Source organism: Lygodium microphyllum, chromosome 16 (assembly GCF_053477565.2).
Source record: "Lygodium microphyllum isolate KBCC chromosome 16, Lygodium_microphyllum_v1.1.10, whole genome shotgun sequence".
NCBI lineage: Eukaryota > Viridiplantae > Streptophyta > Polypodiopsida > Schizaeales > Lygodiaceae > Lygodium > Lygodium microphyllum.
This window is the reverse complement of record NC_141150.1, coordinates 148233966-148241465: the sequence shown is the minus strand read 5'-3', so window position 1 is coordinate 148241465 and position 7500 is coordinate 148233966.

The window sequence follows — 7500 nt, the reverse complement described above, 5'->3', positions numbered from 1 at the left end:
CGTGACGCGGGGTGGGGTGGTGTGGATGCAGCGGGTTTTTCGAGGTGGGGTGGGGTGGTGTGGATGCAGCGGGTTTTCCGAGGCGGGGTGCGCGGGGGCGTCGTGGGGGGGTGACGCGGGGTGGGGTGGGTCGAGCGGGGTTTTCGGAGGCCTGGAGGGAGCGGGGTTTTTCGAGGTGGGGTGCGGGGGGGGCGTCGTGGGGGGTGCGGTGGGGTGGGGGGGTGCGCCGTGTCGTGGGGGGTGACGCGGGGTGGGGTGGGTCGAGCGGGGTTTTCGGAGGCGTGGCGGGGTGCTGTGGAGGGAGCGGGGTTTTTCGAGGTGGGGTGCGGGGGTGCGCCGTGTCGTGGGGGGGGTGACGCGGGGTGGGGTGGGTCGAGCGGGGTTTTCGGAGGCGTGGAGGGAGCGGGGTTTTTCGAGGTGGGTGCGGGGGGGGGGGGGGGGGGGGGGCGTTGTGGGGGGGTGCGCCGTGTCGTGGCGGGTGACGCGGGGTGGGGTGGGTCGAGCGGGGTTTTCGGAGGCGTGGCGGGGTGCTGTGGAGGGAGCGGGGTTTTTCGAGGTGGGGTGCGGGGGGGCGTCGTGGGGGGGTGCGCCGTGTCGTGGGGGGGTGACGCGGGTCGAGCGGGGTTTCGGAGGCGTGGTGGTGTGGCGTGGAGGCAGCGGGGTTTTTCGAGGTGGGGTGCGGGGGGGCGTCGTGGGGGGGTGCGGTGGGGTGGGGGGGTGCGCCGTGTCGTGGGGGGGTGACGCGGGGTGGGGTGGGTCGAGCGGGGTTTTTGGAGGAGAGGTGGGGTGCTGTGGATGGAGCGCGGTTTTTCGAGGTGGGGTGGGGGGGGGCGTCGTGGGGGGGTGCGGTGGGGTGGGGGGTGCGCCGTGACGCGGGGTGGGGTGGGTCGAGCGCGGTTTTTTGGAGGCGTGGCGGGGTGGTGTGGAGGGAGCGGGGTTTTTCGAGGTGGGGTGCGGGGGGGGGCGTCGTGGGGGGGTGCGCCGTGTCATGGGGGAGTGACGCGGGGTTGGGGTGGTCAAGCGGGGTTTTTGGAGGAGAGGTGGGGTGCTGTGGAGGGAGCGGGGTTTTTCGAGGTGGGGTGCGGGGGGGCGTCGTGGGGGGTGACGCGGGGTGGGGGTGGTCGAGCGGGGTTTTGGGAGGAGAGGTGGGGTGCTGTGGAGGGAGCGCGGTTTTTCGAGGTGGGGTGCGGGGGGGCGTCGTGGGGGGGTGCGGTGGGGTGGGGGGGTGCGCCGTGTCATGGGGGAGTGACGCGGGGTTGGGGTGGTCAAGCGGGGTTTTTGGAGGAGAGGTGGGGTGCTGTGGAGGGAGCGGGGTTTTTCGAGGTGGGGTGCGGGGGGGCGTCGTGGGGGGTGACGCGGGGTGGGGGTGGTCGAGCGGGGTTTTGGGAGGAGAGGTGGGGTGCTGTGGAGGGAGCGCGGTTTTTCGAGGTGGGGTGCGGGGGGGCGTCGTGGGGGGGTGCGGTGGGGTGGGGGGGTGCGCCGTGTCATGGGGGAGTGACGCGGGGTTGGGGTGGTCAAGCGGGGTTTTTGGAGGAGAGGTGGGGTGCTGTGGAGGGAGCGGGGTTTTTCGAGGTGGGGTGCGGGGGGGCGTCGTGGGGGGTGACGCGGGGTAGGGGTGGTCGAGCGGGGTTTTGGGAGGAGAGGTGGGGTGCTGTGGAGGGAGCGCGGTTTTTCGAGGTGGGGTGCGGGGGGGCGTCGTGGGGGGGTGCGGTGGGGTGGGGGGGTGCGCCGTGTCATGGGGGAGTGACGCGGGGTGGGGTGGGTCGAGCGGGGTTTTCGGAGGCGTGGTGGGGTGCTGTGGAGGGAGCGGGGTTTTTCGAGGGGGGGTGCGGGGGGGCGTCGTGGGGGGTGACGCGGGGTGGGGGTGGTCGAGCGGGGTTTTTGGAGGAGAGGTGGGGTGCTGTGGAGGGAGCGCGGTTTTTCGAGGTGGGGTGCGGGGGGGCGTCGTGGGGGGGTGCGGTGGGGTGGGGGGGTGCGCCGTGTCGTGGGGGGGAGACGCGGGGTGGGGTGGGTCGAGCGGGGTTTTCGGAGGCGTGGTGGTGTGGCGTGGAGGGAGCGGGGTTTTTCGAGGTGGGGTGCGGGGGGGGCGTCGTGGGGGGGTGCGGTGGGGTGGGGGGGTGCGCCGTGTCGTGGGGGGGTGACGCGGGGTGGGGTGGGTCGAGCGGGGTTTTTCGAGGTGGGGTGCGGGGGGGGGGGGGGGGGGGGGATATGCGCCGCGTCGTGGGGGGGTGCGCCGTGTCCTGGGGGAGTGACGCGGGGTTGGGTGGGTCGAGTGGGGTTTTTCGAGGTGGGGTGCGGGGGGGGGGGGGATATGCGCCGCGTCGTGGGGGGGTGCGGTGGGGTGTGGGGGGTGTGCCGTGTCGTGGGGGGCTGACGCGAGGTGGGGTGGGTGGAGCGGGGTTTTCGGAGGTGGGGTGTGGGGGGTGTGCCGTGTCGTGGGGGACTGACGCGAGGTGGGGTGGGTCGAGCGGGGTTTTCGGAGGCGTGGTGGGGTGGTATGGAGGGAGCGGGGTTTTTCGAGGTGGGGTGCGGGGCGGCGTCGATGGGGGGTGCGGTGGGGTGGGGGGTGCGCCATGTCGTGGGGGGGTGACGCGGGGTGGGGTGGGTCGAGCGGGGTTTTCGGAGGCATTTGTGGTGTGGCGTGGAGGGAGCGGGGTTTTTCGAGGTGGGGTGCGGGGGGGGGGGGGGCGTCGTGGGGGGTGCGGTGGGGTGGGGGGGTGTGCCGTGTCATGGGGGAGTGACGCGGGGTTGGGTGGGTCGAGCGGGGTTTTTCGACGTGGGGTGAGGGGGGGTGGGGGGGTGCGCCGTGTCGTGGGGGGGTGCGGTGGGGTGTGGGGGGTGTGCCGTGTCGTGGGGGGGCTCACGCGAGGTGGGGTGGGTCGAGCGTGGTTTTCGGAGGCGTGGTGGGGTGGTGTGGAGGGAGCGGGGTTTCTGGAGGTGGGGTGCGGGGGGCATCGTGGGGGGGTGCGGTGGGGTGGAGGGTGCGCCGTGTCGTGGGGGAGTGAGGCGGGGCACGGTGGGTCGAGCCTGGTTTTTGGAGGAGTGGTGGGGTGCTGTGGATGGAGCGGGGTTTTTCGAGGTGGGGTGGGGGGAAGGCGCCGCGTCGTAGGGGGGTGCGGTGGGGTGGGGTGGGGGGGTGTGCCGTGTCGTGGGGGGTGACGCGGGGTGTCGCGATGCCCCCTCCCCCCCACCATGCCCCGACATGACGCGACGCGCCCCCTCCCCAACATAACATGACAACCCCCCTCCCCCCCCCATGACATCCCCCCATCCCCCATGACACGACACGACGCGATGCGCCCCCCCCATGACGTCCCCCCCTCAAAAATTCGCCTCCCCCCTCAACACACACCACCCCCCCCCCTCCCCCCCCTCAAAAATTCGGCCCCCCCATGACATCCCCCCCAGCCCCCATGACACGATGCGACGCGACGCGCCCCGCCATGACACGACACGACACGACGCGCCCCCCCCTTCCCCCCTCAACACACACCACACCATGTCGCGACGTGCCGCGCCCCCCCCCCCCCATGACATCCCCACCCCAGCCCCCCCACCCACGACACGACATGATGCGACGCACCCCCCCCCCCCCCCCCCCCGATGACATGACACGATGCGACGCGCATCCCCCCCCTCCCCGCCCCCCCATGACACGACACGATGCGATGTGCCACCCTCCCCTTAACACACACACCCACCCAACGCAATGCCCCCCCCCCCCCCCCCCCCCCGCGCCCCATGGCCTGACACGACGCGACGTGCTCCCCTCCCCTTAACACACCCACCCACCCTCCATGACGCCCTCCATGACGCCACGTGGAGGGGGGGGGGGGAGGGGTGGTGTTTTGTGTGTTGAGGGGGGGTGGGGTGGTGTGTGTTGGGGGGGGGGGGGCGAATTTTTTGGGGGCAGGGGCGGGGGAGGGGTGGGGTGGTGTGTGTTGAGGGGGGGAGCGAAATTTGAAGGGGGGGAAGGGGAGGGGTGGAGTGGTGTGTGTTGAGGGGGGGGGGGGGGGATTCTTGAGGGGCGGAGAGGGGTGGTGTGGTGTGTGTTGAGGGGGGGGGGGGGAGGGGTGGTGTGGGGTGGTGTGTGTTGAGGGGGGGGCGGGGGTGGGGAGGGGTGGTATGGCGTGGTGTGTGTTGAAGGGGGGGGGCGAATTTTTGGGGGGGGGAAGGGGCGAAATTTGGACGGGGGGGCGAATTTTTTGGGGGGGGGGAGGGGTGGGGTGGTGTGTGTTGAGGGGAAGGCGAAATTTGGAGGGGGGGAAGGGGAGGGGTGGTGTGGTGTGGTGTGGTGTGTGTTGAGGGGGGTGGCCGAATTTTTTTGGGGGGGGGGGGGGGTGGGGTGGTGTGTGTTGGGGGGGGGGGGCGATTTTTTTGGGGGCGGGGGGGGGGGGGGGGGGGGGGGGGGAGGGGTGGGGTGGTGTGTGTTGAGGGGGGGGCGGAATTTGGTGGGGGGGAAGGGGAGGGGTGGTGTGGTGTGTGTTGAGGGGGGGGGAGGGGTGGTGTGGTGTGTGTTGGGGGGGGGGGGGGGGTGGGGTGGTGTGTGTTGAGGGGGAAGGGGTGGGAAATTTTGGGGGGGGGGGGCGAATTTTGGAGGGGGGGGGGGAGCGGTGGTGTGGTGTGGTGTGTGTTGAGGGGGGGGGCGAATTTTTGGGGGGGGGAAGGGGCAAAATTTGGAGGGGGGGTGAATTTTTGGGGCGGGGGGGGAGGGGTGGGGTGGTGTGTGTTGAGGGGGGGGCGAAATTTCGAGGGGGGGAAGGGGAGGGGTGGTGTGGTGTGTGTTGGGGGGGGGGGGATTTTTGAGGGGGGGGGGGAGGGGTGGTGTGGTGTGTGTTGAGGGGGGGGGGGGGGGGGCAAAATTTGGAGGGCGGGGGGGGAGGGGTGGTGTGGTGTGGTGTGTGTTGAGGGGGGAGGGGGGGGAGGGGTGGTGTGGTGTGGTGTGTGTTGAGGGGGGAGGGGATTTTTTAGGGGGGGGGGGGGGTGGGGTGGTGTGTGTTGAGGGGGGGGGGGGGGGAATTTTTGGGGGGGGGGGGGGAGGGGTGGTGTGGTGTGGTGTGTATTGAGGGGGGGGGGGATTTTTGAGGGGGGGGGAGGGGTGGTGTGGTGTTTGTTGAGGGGGGGGTGGGGAGGTGTGTATTGAGGGGGAGGGGTGCGAATTTTTGGGGGGGGGGGGGGGGGGGGCAAAATTTGGAGGGGGGGGGGGAGGGGAGGGGGGGGGCAAAATTTGGAGGGGGGGGGGGGAGGGGTGGTGTGTGTTGGGGGGGGGGGATTTTTGAGGGGGGGGGGGGAGGGGTGGTGTTTTGTGTGTTGAGGGGGGGGGGGGGGGGGATTTTTGAGGGGGGGGGAGGGGTGGTGTGGTGTGTGTTGAGGGGGGGGGGATGTGGTGGTGTGTGTTGGGGGGGGGGGGGGGGAAATTTTGGGGGGGGGGGGGGGGGAATTTTTGGGGGGGGGGAGGGGAGGTGTGGGGTGGTGTGTGTTGAGGGGGGTGAGGGGCGAATTTTGGAGGGGGGGGAGGGGTGGTGTGGTGTGGTGTGTGTTGAGGGGGGGGCCAATTTTTTGGGGGGGGGGGCAAAATTTGGAGGGGGGGGGGAGGGGTGGTGTTTTGTGTGTTGAGGGGGGGGGGGGGGGGGAATTTTTGAGGGGGGGGGAGGGGTGGTGTGGTGTGTGTTGGGGGGGGGGGTGGGGTGGTGTGTGTTGAGGGGGGTGGGGGGGGGGGATGGGTGGTGTGGTGTGGTGTGTGTTGAGGGGGGGGTCGAATTTTTGGGGGGGAGAAGGGGCGAAATTTGGAGGGGGGGGGGGAGGGGTGGGGTGGTGTGTGTTGAGGGGGGGGCGAAATTTGGAGGGGGGGAAGGGGAGGGGTGGTGTGGTGTGGTGTGGTGTGTGTTGAGGGGGGGGGGGGAAGGGTGGGGAGGTGTGTATTGAGGGGGGGGGGGCGAATTTTTGGGGGGGGGGAGGGGTGGTGTGGTGTGGTGTGGTGTGTGTTGAGGGGGGTGGCCGAATTTTTTTGGGGGGGGGGGGGGGTGGAGTGGTGTGTGTTGGGGGGGGGGGGGGCGAATTTTTTGGGGGCGGGGGGGGGGGGGGAGGGGTGGGGTGGTGTGTGTTGAGGGGGGGGGAGGGGTGGTGTGGTGTGTGTTGGGGGGGGGGGGTGGGGTGGTGTGTGTTGAGGGGGGAGGGGTGGGAAATTTTTGGGGGGGGGGGGGGGCGAATTTTGGAGGGGGGGGGAGCGGTGGTGTGGTGTGGTGTGTGTTGAGGGGGGAGGCGAATTTTTGGGGGGGGGAAGGGGCAAAATTTGGAGGGGGGGCGAATTTTTGGGGCGGGGGGGCGAGGGGTGGGGTGGTGTGTGTTGAGGGGGGGGCGAAATTTCGAGGGGGGGAAGGGGAGGGGTGGTGTGGTGTGTGTTGAGGGGGGGGGGGAGGGGTGGTGTGGTGTGTGTTGAGGGGGGGGGTGGGGTGGTGTGTGTTGAAGGGGGGGGGGGGGGGGGCGAATTTTGGAGGGGGGGGGAGGGGTGGTGTGGTGTGGTGTGTGTTGAGAGGGGGGCCCAATTTTTTTTTGGGGGGGGGGGGGGGGGGCAAAATTTGGAGGGGGGGGGGGAGGGGTGGTGTGGTGTGGTGTGTGTTGAGGGGGGGGGGGGATTTTTGAGGGGGGGGGGGGAGGGGTGGTGTGGTGTGTGTTGAGGGGGGGGCGGGGAATTTTTGAGGGGGGGGGGAAGGGTTGTGTGGTGTGTGTTGGGGGGGGGGGGGTGGGGTGGTGTGTGTTGGGGGGGGGGCGAATTTTTTGGGGGCGGGGGGGGAGGGGTGGGGTGGTGTGTGTTGAGTGGGGGGCGAAATTTCGAGGGGGGGAAGGGGAGGGGTGGTGTGGTGTGTGTTGGGGGGGGGGGGATTTTTGAGGGGGGGGGGGAGGGGTGGTGTGGTGTGGTGTGTGTTGAGGGGGGGGGGGGGGGGCAAAATTTGGAGGGGGGGGGGGAGGGGTGGTGTGGTGTGGTGTGTGTTGAGGGGGGGGGGGGGAGGGGTGGTGTGGTGTGGTGTGTGTTGAGGGGGGAGGGGATTTTTGAGGGGGGGGGTGGGGTGGTGTGGTGTGTGTTGAGGGGGGGGCGGGGAATTTTTGAGGGGGGGGGTGGGGTGGTGTGTGTTGAGGGGGGGGGGGGAATTTTTGGGGGGGGGGGGAGGGGTGGTGTGGTGTGGTGTGTGTTGAGGGGGGGGGGGATTTTTGAGGGGGGGGGAGGGGTGGTGTGGTGTTTGTTGAGGGGGGGGGTGGGGAGGTGTGTATTGAGGGGGGGGGTGGGGAGGTGTGTATTGAGGGGGGGGGTGCGAATTTTTGGGGGGGGGGGGGGGGCAAAATTTGGAGGGGGGGGGGGGGAGGGGAGGGGGGGGGGCAAAATTTGGAGGGGGGGGGGGAGGGGAGGGGGGGGGGCAAAATTTGGAGGGGGGGGGGGGAGGGGTGGTGTCGTGTGGTGTGTGTTGGGGGGGGGGGATTTTTGAGGGGGGGGGGGGATTTTTG